Here is a 12,313-nt window from a genome sequence, read left to right on the forward strand (position 1 = left end):
GTTCTTGGTTCTGCTGCCATTCCTCTGGTATTACAACTTTCTGTAACTTGATAGTGAAATCCGCGCCACCCCCTTACTTCTGAGATGGCTCCTTTTATTCCCAGAAGGGTGGCAAAACTTGCCAGTCCCCACATTCCAAGCTTTGCCATCACAATTAACAATTGCTCACAACTGAATCCAATTAGGACCTTCCTCCATGTTCTTTCCCAAACCCATCAAGAAAGAGGAGGCTCAAAAAAGAGGATTATCAAATAAATTACCCCACCACAGATGTCTAATAGGCATCTCCATTTTACCATACAGTAGAACCCCGCATCAGTACTCGACATAATTGGATTTCAACTCGAAATGTCGAGAAAATTTTGCATTGAGCTCGAACAAAACATCGGAATCCAACCAGACGCATGTGATTTTTATTAACAAAAGCAGTTCGTAGTTTGGTCACTTGGTGTTAGCTGGCATTGTTAGTACGCGTTGTTTAAACCTTTGGTGGCTGTGTTCCAAGTGTTTTGCTATAATTTTGTTAGTTTTGTGGCTTTTTGTACTGTTTTTTGGATAAAAACACAGGATCTAAAGAGTTTTTTTTTAAGACTCACCATGATAAAGAACTGGTCAACTGTGTTATCGATATTGTTAATTTAGTAAACCCTTTTAGAAAACAGTTAAGGAAATGCCAACAACAAGCCACATTAGACAGATTTTTTATTTTAGAGAAAGTCAACCAGGTCCTAGTGAAAAGAGGTAAAGAAGGGGCAAAAGCTCCTGAAAGCAGCTTCCAGTAGATTTGATGGAAGGGGATTCCCCTTCCCAACGATGACTCTCTCTCCATCCCTCCTCTCCACATCCATGGCCACAGATCCAGAGCCTCTGCAGTCTCAAGGTATGGGCCATTCTGTAGTTGTTCAAACTTTTACAATGCTGTGTTTCTTATTTAAATTATAGTATTTAACTCTGAAGTTATTTACTTTGATATTTCTGAGCAATGTTTTGTATAAAAAGGGAAGGTTAGAGTAAAAACTTGGTGGTCGAGAACAGACTAATCCGTTGTCCGTTATTTCTTATGAGAAAAATTGATTCAGAACTTGACTGCATTGAACTTCAATGCTCCTTCTAGAATGGATTAGTGTTGAGGTCGCGGGTTCTACTGTACTCAAAAACAAACCCCTTATCTCCCCCCTTTAAACCTATTCCTCCTCCAGTCATCCCCATCTAGGTTGCTGATTGCCCCAGTAACGCCCAACTCATGGTGACTCTGTGTGTATCTAAGTAATATTGTGCTCCATTGAGGTTTTAATAGCTGGGATTTTTTTTTCAGGCCTTCCTTCCATGGTGCTTCAGAGTGGTCTCAAACTGCCAACGCTACGGTTAGCAGCAGTGTGGTTAGCAGCAGTTACAGAATCTGTTGTCAATTTAAGAGGATTAAAAGTGAAGGGGTGGAGTTTAGCCTGTCAATTAGGTCGTGGCTTAATGACCTCATCTGGAGGCACTAAAGAGATAAATAGCTCGCTGGAGGCAGGACACAGGCTGACTCTCTGGGAGACATTGCACCTGAAGAGACAGATGGAGACAGGCTGTCAGTATTGTGAAACGTGAATTTCAAAAGCATTGTTTAAAAACGTGTGAGGTTTGTTGAAGAGGTCGAGGGGAAGGAAGAGTCCATTGCATCTTGAGGCTTCAAGCCTGATGACTGGGAAGAAGGAAACACCTGAGGAGGGGTGGGGCTTGGGGGGGGGGGCGTTTAGCTTAGTTTCATAATTGATTGCAAGCCATTTACACCACCCAGGTAGCACATAACTACTCAGAATGCTCACAGATGCTGTAGGTTAGAACTATGGACAGGTCACAGTAGGAATTGTTGGTCTCTGCTCCATGATATTGAGAACCTCAGCTGCAAGAGTTGGATTATAAGAAGATTGAGGCGGGCTGTTACCTGGGGGCTTCAGTTCCTCTCAGGTGCGTCTTTCCTTGTCAGGGTAACTTAACTCCTGACAACAGTCATGGGTCTAAAGGAGAAATTGGATGGTGATAATATATAAAGATCATAGTAAAGTCATAGAGGGTAGGAGAGAGAGTAAAATAAAGGAGTCAGACACATTTTATGGTAGCATGCTCACTTCAGCCTCTCTTGGTGGTGCACGTGGAGGTGGGAGGTGAGAAGATGAGAGGAGAGGAGAGGAGGTGGGTCTTTATTGTTACGGGGCTTTTATGGGTAACCATTAGTCATGCATATTCAGGAGTTACATACGTCACAAGGTGGGTGATCACAGTAAAGTCCCTGAGCTCACTGGTGAGGAAACCTAATACCTGCATTGGGGAAAGACAATGAGGGGGGATGGGTGCCTCTGTGGAAGGAGATAATCAACCACATGCTCACTTTAAGGCAGCATAGCTGTTGGGAGAAAATCTGTGGGAATGACATTTAAAGCAGGGTAATGTGCTTAGACTTTATCTCTAATTTAGCTTTCCAGATTCCCTCTGTTATAAGTTAGGGAAGATAATCCTGGTCATATTTCCCTCAGAGTTAGTTTCCCACATTTCCCCCTTCATTTGGGCTAGTTTAGGCTCCCTCGAAGCATGACAGCTGGCTTCGCTGGAGCAGGTGTCCCCCTAAAACAAGTGAGCCAGGTAAAAGCTGTATCCCTTTTGTAACCTAGCCTGTAAATCATAATGCATCACTTCTGCTGTCCTCTTTTGGTTACAGCATTCCTCCCCGGATTCAGTGGGAGTTGTGTTAGGCCAGGTGGACTAGAGAAACAAATCCAGAGACACTCATATGTGTAAGAGAGAGCTCTAGATCAAAGAGCAGTTAAATATTGAGAAAACATCCCAGTCCAGATCAAGTCCATAAGTCCAATATTATCCCATCTATCCAATACTAGTCCATAAATTCCTCTTTAGATTCATGCAGCACATGCAATTATGATGCAGGAAGATCACAGGCCAGTGGGTGGAAAAGTCCTGTGGATCCAGTGGGGGAGGGGGCACATAACCTTGTAAAAAATAGCAGGTGGGGTGACATCAGCAAAAATAGTGGAGTAAGGAACTCCACAATCTGTCTCTTCATTACAACAAGGGATACACTTGGAAAAAACTGTCAGAATCCACTTTCCAGAACCCTAAAACTAACCTATGGTCTAAGCTGTTACCTTAGGATGACGGTCAGGCTTTGTGCAAGCAGGAAGTCAAGACTACGGCAGTAGTAAACTGTTTGGCTCAGTGCTGAAGGTATGCTCCAACACACATGAATGTGCACCTATGCGAATGCACACGCCTGCGCGCCACACACACACACACACACACACACACACACATCCATTTGCAAAGAATAAGAGTTCTTTTAGTCTCTGCTTTGTTTCCGGCATTTAAGGAAATCTCTGTTCATCACTAAAATAATGGAGCAGAAACTTGGTGCATGGTAGTCATGGACAACAAAGAAAAGAAATTTTACAAAATTAGTTTAGAAAATTAACTAAGTAAATAAACAAGTAAAGCTAGAAATACTAACAACACGTTGCTGTCTGACCTACTTTCTAAGAAATGCTAACGTAATTCTTCAGGCTCAAGAAGAGGTGACTAAACAGTCACTCAATCCACATGAATAAAGAATCTCCGTAATTAGAGTTAAATACGCCAGTGTGTCAAAACCAAACTCCCTGCCAGCGATAAAATTCTGACTAATAGGACAGGGTAGAGCCACCTCGGTGGGTTTCCAAGAGTGTAACGTTTCACAGCAGTAGAAAGCCTCTTCTTTCTCCTGAGGAGCAGCTGATGGTTCCAAACTGCTGAACTTGCAGTTAGCAGGCCAGTGCATAATCTATGCTACCAGGGCTCTTACACAAAGCATTAATGTATTTTCATTGCAATTTCTTCTTTTTATTATCTTATTTAAAAGACAACGCCAAAGATTATATTGATGAGTTTACAAGTTATGATGTCATTTGTGAAATCAACAACATAAGAGGGTATGGAGCTATATTAAGAGCAACATTTTTGTATACGGTGATGGTTAAGTTTGTGTCACTTTCGCTTGGCCTGAATTCTCAGCGGTTTGGCCATTAAGGACTAGTAATCTCCCAGGATGTGACCTAATACAGTATAATCAACTCCATAATGGGATCTGCTGTGAGCAACCAGAATGCAATTGCCTTACTCAGATCACAGCCCTAGTGAAGTTTCTTCGGAGGTGTCTCCGACTTCTTATTTAAATTGAGAGTTTGGTTGCTTCTTGTTGAGTTTGCATCTTGCTTCTGGCTCAATAACCTCTGGTTCTTTGGATATTGCCTTTCAACTCTGGGATTTATTGGTAGCCTGTCATCTGAACTGCTGACCTTGGATCCATGGGAGTTTGCAGCCACAAGACTGACCTGCTAATTTTGGATTAATCTGCCTGTGTTCACTCTTCTTCCTGGTTCATCTTTCTGCTTCCTGGTTCATCAGCCCTCCCCAACCACATATCCCTCATTCCCTACCCTGCTTCAGCTATATGAGTCAGGAGAAGCCTCCAGCTTAACATTTGACCCACAGACTTGAACTGAACAGGACTTACCCACTTCTACAAATGTGTGAGGCATTTTCTTGATATAAATCAATCTCTGTCTCTGTGTGTATGTGTACAGCTGATATACATATGATTTTGCTTATCTAGAAAACCCAGCCTAACACATAAACTACTGAAATTAAGTTGGCATTAAATCAAACTACATTGTTATAAATAAGCATCTAAATTTTAATCTCATGGGTAACACACTAAGAAAATACAGGTCGAACTAACAGGAGAGAGTGTGGACCTCATCAAGGCCCACCAAGCCCCAGGAAAGACTTGGAGCAGCCAGTGCATAGAGAGGACCATTGAGCCAGCCCCACTGCGAGACACAACGTTCCCTCACTGACCCATAGTGCTATGGGGACAGCACTGGAGGCATTGTGTGGAAAGTGTACCTGGTCTGCCCATACACAGTGGGGTGAAATGAGAAGGGAGTGCAGCTGGGCAACAAGGGGAGCAATGTCACCAAGTCCCCAAGGAATCCTGAAAAATAATTAAGAAAAGAAAATACAGGCAGTCCCAGTGTTACAAACGCCTAATTTATGACCAGCCCCCAAAGGCCCATTACAGGTTCAAAATACACACCAAGGCTTATAATAACAAAGATTTACAGGCAGGAGGTGGCTGTTGGCACCTCACTGGGAGGGCAAGGGAAGAACTGGGTGTAGAAATGCTGGGAAGGTGTGGGAACGAAGATGGACTCAGTGGAGGAGCGCGCAGCCTCTGTCTCGAACCCACAAGGGTGACTGTCCTGGAGCCAGCGCTCAGAGGAGCCATAGCTGGTGAAGCAGCCCCTGTACCTGGCGGCCCTCATTCTAGTCTAGGGTGGCACAAGTGTTCACCTAGAGAACATTAAGCCTCTGGCACGAGTCCCACACTTTGGCTGGGTTCTGTGGGCAGCGCTGGGTTCTGTGGGTTCTTTGCAGTGTGCACGTGGGGAAAGGATCAGCTGGGAGCTGGGAGCTTCTTGGGTGGTCACTCTGTAAAGGGTGTGCAAGGTCCCAGGTGTCTGGGCCTTCACTGAGAGCCAAGGGAGGATGACTGGGAATAGTTCCTGCCCCTGCCCTTGAGAATGTCCACCTGTAAAAGGAGAGCTTGTGCCCTTCTGACCATCCCCCCCCAACCCAATTAATCTCAGAGCCTGCCCCGTGAGATACTGGTGATAGCATATGCACTTTGTGACATGCATCAAAGTAGGATTATGTGGAAGGCAACAGAGGTCAATACTGTTAGATACACAGTCCTATAACTGATGTGTGCAGATGCTTCGACAGGTTTCAGAGAGTGGGAACATACCCACACACTATATATATATATATGACAGAAGATATTTGTATGTACGCATTTCCCTTTACTGCAAAGGAATCCCACAGGAGCAGTTCCTTCCTGCCCTACAGGGTCACCACGGGTCAGCACTGACTCTATGGCAGTGATTTGGTGCAGCTAGAGACCTCCGGTGGTACAATGGTTCCTCGTCAGGCTGCTATCCAGGTGAGCAATGTGAAATCGCCAGCTGCTCCCCGAGAGAGACCAGGCTTTCTACTCCCGTAGAGTCTCAGAACCCGACAGGAGCAGGTCTACCCGGTCCTGTAGTCAGTATGCATCAGCATTGACTCAATAGCAACGAGTTTATGGTTTTGCTGCAAATATATCCATAAATATGGTGGAGCACACAAGGGGCAAAGTTAAGAAAACTTCCTAGATATAATCTGGGCCTGAGGGCTCAGGGACCCTAGTCTCCTGAGGCACCACGGTCAGTTGGCATAATGTAGTTCACAAAAACAATGTTCCACATTCTGAAGGTGCTCACTTCCACCTGTTTCCTCTATCACCACGTTAAGTCACCAGCATCCCTTAATTACTGCAAGCCTTCTAAGAGCCAAAGGTTTGTCTCACACAAGAATCATTTTATCCACTGAGAGAATTTTCCCATATAGACACTCTCAAATGCAGGGCTCTTAGTCAGTTAGATACTGAAGATTCAATCCTCTTGTACAAAGGTTGGAAAGAGAAGCAAGACAGAGACAATCTTCCTCATCTATTGCAGATGGCAAGCAGGGCCACAGATGCAAGGCTTTGGAGAGGTAATGGATGAACGTGCTATTTGTCTGGCCAGCGTCATGGCTGTGAGCAGCCGTGGCTACAAGTCTCCTGAACCCTGGCTTCCAACGAGAGGCGTTCTCTACAACTCCATAGTCCAGTGGTAGCCCCCTTAACGCCCCTTCCTCTAGTCCTTTGATTTTGTAAGCATTTCATTCCTTAGGTCTCTTAGACATTTGCCCTTCAACCCTGAAGCACTTCACTGGTCTCGTGTCTGCCTCCTGCCCACTACAATCCCTTCTCTTCCCAAGTCATTCTTTTAAAACGTGAATCACAGCAAGTCATCTGCTACTCAGAATCCTGCAGTGGCCTCTCGCTGTCCCTAAAATAGTTGAAACGTGGTATTCTGGTCCCAAGCTCGAGGAAGGGACCTGGCTTCACCCGCTGGCCTTCCCTCAGTTCCCGGAATATGACAATCTTTCCGATGGATCGTTGCCACACTGGAGTACCTGCACGGAATGCTGTTCCTCCTACTTTCCTACACATCTAGTCATCCCTGGCATTCAGATTAGATGTCACCTTCTCATACTGACCCTTTAAGTATCTCCATCCTATTTTCTCTGGGCTCAAAAAACAAATGCCAGTTGCCATCAAGTCTGTTCCAACTCAGGGTGAGTCCATGTGTGGCAAGAGTAGAACTGTGCTGTCAGGTTTGCAGTGGCTGAGTTCTTGGAATTAGATTGATTGCCAGGCCTTTCTTCTGAGGTACTTCTGGGAGAACTTAAACCTCCATCCTTTCACTTAGTAGCCAAATACATCAACCATTTGCACCAACCTGGAAATCTGCATAGCACTAATCATGTCTGCTCCCATAAAGATTTCGCCTCCAAAGCGCTGTAAGGGGCCGCCAATCAACTCAATGGCAGTGGGTAGGTTGGGCTTAGATGCCAAGAATGGAGGTGCCAGGAGAGAAGGGGAACTTTGTCAGCCTTATTCGCAGCTGTATCCCCTTACAGCAGACCGTGAGAGCATACGTAACTGCTTAATAAATAGTTGAATGAATAAAACTATTAGGTCTGCAAGGAGGAGAAATTTTGTTGAGTCACTTGTGTGTTCACAAAGTGTACATTTTTTCTGAAAAACTGAACACTGTTGGTTTGTAGATATCATTTGGCCACCTGGGTACAGGCAAAGGGATGAAAATGTGTGTGGCCTTATTTTTTTAATGTTGACTTTTGTTTTGTTTCCCCTTCCTCCTACATTTGGGACCCCTGGGGTTTTCGACCATCATCTCCCCGTTTGGTCCCCTTGGACTGTCTTTTTCCTTGTCTGTTGATTCTAACTTGTAAATAAAGTATTATTTCAAACTTTGTTCTCTGGTAGGCTAAAATATCCAGAACAAGCCCATTTTAATGCCACAGCTAGAAACATTAGCCATCCAAGTATCACTGGTCATCTTTCTCAGTGTGACTTCAGGAATAAGGAGAAGAGGTACACTGACAGATTCCATTGCAGTCATTGTCAATTCCCCCAAACTACTCTCATCTGCAAAACCCGCTATTGGTGTTTAAAGATAAATGAACTACATTCCTGTTTCTCTCTTGAGGACACCTCCCAGCTACAGCTGATGGCCACACGCTTGAGAAGAGTATCTGGAGAAACAGTACCATCTGCTGGGCAGAGGCTCCGGTGCGTCTATCTCAGGAAGAGGCCGGTAACTGGGCGGCTATCAGGAAGCTTAGCAACCAGGCCGGCTTTCCGAGGACCCTACAGAAAGCCCTCCAACTCCACAACTGCCGGGAAAATGCTAAAAACCCGTTTGAGGCACCACTTCTAAAGAACCCCTCCCCCCTACACACACACACACGTTTAAATTTTGACCCAACATTGAAAATCAGTGCTATTGAAGGAAGCAGCCCAATTGAAGCTGGAAGTCTACAATATCAAGAGCTCCAACTTTAAGACCTTCATCCCTATTTTACTAACAAAATGCTGATAGTGTTTTGTTGCCGCTTAGAATTCCATTGGTGTGTCCTCTTCCCTGAGCTTGCTGTTGTGATTGATATAAATACGATCATGGATTCATCTACTCACCTCTACATTGTCACACAGCTTTTTGGAGGTGTTCCCATCAGTTTTGAAAAGATCTCGTAGCACTAAGTATTCCACTCCCCTGTCCCTTGCATTCTACCTTGACAAATCAAAAGTTGGTCTATCAATTCTCCTAGTTCCTGAATCTACTTCTGTCCTTGCGACTCAATGTAAACCATTGCAGAGCATATACCTCTTTACCTTAATTCCCTAAGGAATTATGTGAAACTTTAACCTGTACTATTTGTTACTCCTTGCTCCCCCCCCCATGTTTCATGAGCTTTTTTAGAAACTACATGAAGCTTATACTATTAATATTTAGTTTTATCTGTGTTGTTCAAATTCTCATAGAAACCTTCAGTAAGGTTAACTCCAGGCTGTATTTTTTTAGTTCAGCTTGAGAATTGTCACGTGTACCCTCCCTTTTTGCTTTCAAACCCTGTCTTTGCATAGCTATCATCATAATTTTTGGTCTTCTCAAGTCACCTTTTGAAATCTTTACTTCACCATTTGCATTGATGCCTCTACATCCAAAAGCAAGTTTGTCTCTTCTGACTCCATTTTGGCCATTTCATTATTTCCTTTTTGATGGACTTTTTCATTCATCATGGATGATGTTCTTGATGCCAGTCCACAACTCACCTGATCTTCACTCACCAAAGGTCAACGCGTCAAATTATTATCTTTCAATTCAAGTGGGATACTCTCAAGGCTCTCCTAGAATGGTTTCATTTGCTATTCCTGTATATTTCAGTTGATGAGGTCCATGCACATAGTCGTTATTTGTGTTGCTGGAACAAGGTATCTAATGAGCACCATAAACTGTTCATCTAAGAAGGTGAACATGGCATCAGGACTGAAGGCTCAATTACAACATGTAATATGCAGATGACACAACGCTGCTTGCCTGATGGGAACAGAATTTGAAGTGCTAATGAAGATCAAAAACTACAACCTTTATGTGGATTAGATACACAAAAGTCCTTAAAACTAGACTAATCATGATAAACGGAGAAAAGATAGATGTCAAGGATTTTTGAAGTGGGGGAAATTAAAACGATTTTTTTCAGCCTTAGCCTTGGTTATTCCCACTCATGACCTTTGGGTCCATAGGCCTGGGTAAGAAGTGGGGGAAGACAGGATTCAGCTGTGAATGATAAAATGGGCCATGTCAGAGGCAGGATCTCGTACTGCCATCAAGAGCCAAGCCAGAACATGCCCTGCCCAATACATGACAATCCCCGTGCAGCGCCACCAGGACCAGGGGTCCGAGCATGGGACATGGTGGACTTCTCAGCCCAAGGAGCTGGTACAGCTGTGCCTCTGGACAAGAGGCTGGCTTGTAGGGTGGGGTGCCTCCAAGGACTTAATTGGGGGGAACTAGGTTTGCTGACCCACTTTCAGACTGAAGCATATGGTGGAATAGTGTGCTCTTTCGGCATTTATTGGCCTCTCTAAATAATTCCTAGTAGCTGGTCTGAGAGGCTGGCCCCAATTCCAACTACATGGACAGCCACCCCCGTCCCCTCCTAGGGAGAATTTACTTCAGAGGACAGCACTGAAGCTACAGCTCAGGGAGAGGGACATGTCTGATCAGAGCACAGGAGCAAATGATGGGGGAGTAAGAGAATGGAGCACATCCTGGTCCACTAAGCCTTCAGGACAACATCCCCACTCAGAGCAGTCAATGCAGAGAACCAACCACATGGCCAGCCCCGCTTTGTGACACGACAGCCCTCACTGACAATAAAAGACATTGTGGGAACTGCGCCCAATCTGACCCATCACACTGAGGCGAAACCCAGGGCGTGCAACAGAATAGCAAGGGGAGCAGAGCAAGGAAATCCTGAGGGATACCAAAAATAGACTTTGGGGCCAGGGCGTGGCACCCCATCAGACTCGGCTGGAAAACACTTAAAGTTCAACAAACACACCTTGAACTATTTACAGGCTTTTTTTTTGGGTCATTGGTTTTTTTGTTGTTTTGTCTTGTTGTATTTTTGTGCATATTATTATCTCTGCAGATCTATCTAGATAAGCTAGGCTGAATAAACAATCTGGAGGAGAAAACAGGACCGATGGTTCCTGGGAAAATATGGGAGAGGGGGAGGCGGGGGAAAGGCAATGGGGTTAACCAACCCAGGGATAAGGGAACAACAGATCCAAAATCAGTGGCGAGGAGAGTGTAACAGGCCTGGTAGGGATTGATCAAGGGAATATAACCAAGAGTAAAGGAAAAGGGCATCTAGAGGTCTAAATACAGGCACGTATGTATGTAAATATATTTACATATAATGGAGAAATAGATATGTCTACATACATTTATAGGTTTAGTATTAAGGTAGCAGATGGACATTGGGCCTCCACTCAAGTACTCCCTCATTGCAAGAACACTTTGTTCTATTAAACTGGCATCCCATGATGCTCACCTTCCTGACACAACTGAAGACAAATATGTGCATAAGCAAATGTGAAGAAAGCTCATGGTGCTCAGCCATTAAAAGCTATCATGCCCTGGGTCTTAAAGGCTTGAAGGCAAACAAGTGGCCTTCTAGCTCAGAAGCAACAAAGCCCACATGGAAGAAGCATACCAGACTGTGACCATGAGGTTTTGATAAGGTATCCGGCATCAAAGAACAAAAAATCATATCACTGTGAATGAAGGGGAGTGCAGATTAGAGATCCAGAGCTCATCTGTAGGCAACTGGACATCCCCTTACAGAAGGGTCGCGGGGAGATGAGCCAGTCACGGTGCAGTGTAGCAACGATGAAACATACAACTTTCCTCTACTTTTTAAATGCTTCCCTCTATGCCGCCCCCCCCTTATCATGATCCCAATTCTACCTTGCAAATCGGGCAAGACCAGAGGATGTACACTGGTACAGATAGGAACTGGAAACACAAGGAATCTAGGACAGATGATCCCTTCAGGACCAGTGGTGAGGGGGAGTGATACCAGGAGGGTGGAGGGAAAGTGGGGTGTTAAAGGGCAACCGATTTCAAGTACGTACCTAAACCTCCTCACTGGAGGACAGGCAACAGAAAAATGGGTGAAGGGAGACATCAGACAGTATAAGATATAACAAAATAACCATAAATTATCAAGGGTTCATAAGGGAGGGGGAGCAGGGAGGGAGGGGCAAAATGAGAAGCTGATACCAAGGGCTGAAGTAGAAAGCAAATGTTTTGAGAATGATGATGACAACAAATGTACACATGTGCTTGACACAATGGATGGATGTACGGATTGTGGTTAGTTATACCAGCCCCCAGTAAAATGATTTAATAAAAAAATACCTCATAGCATTGCCTGAGCAAGGTTGAGGCCAGGTAACCAGGCTGAAGGCCAGAGACAGGCCTGCCTATGAGCAACTGTATCCTGAGCACTTCTCATCTGTTAACTTCCCTAAGACACCGTGTACTTGTTGAGTAGTGTCTGCGTTGTGTGGTCATTGCAATGCTCGAATCCAGATGAAAAGTAGAGTGTTGTGAGGGAGGGACAGGTGTCAAGATAGACAGGAGGAGGTGGGTATATGACCTCAGCCTCCTAGAAACTGGCCTAGGACAATGTTGACTTCCGAGTTTAATTTTCCTTCCCCCTAGGGAAGCCAGAGTACACGAACAATCCTATGTCAATT

This window comes from Tenrec ecaudatus, chromosome 3, assembly GCF_050624435.1.
Source record: "Tenrec ecaudatus isolate mTenEca1 chromosome 3, mTenEca1.hap1, whole genome shotgun sequence".
Lineage (NCBI taxonomy): Eukaryota > Metazoa > Chordata > Mammalia > Afrosoricida > Tenrecidae > Tenrec > Tenrec ecaudatus.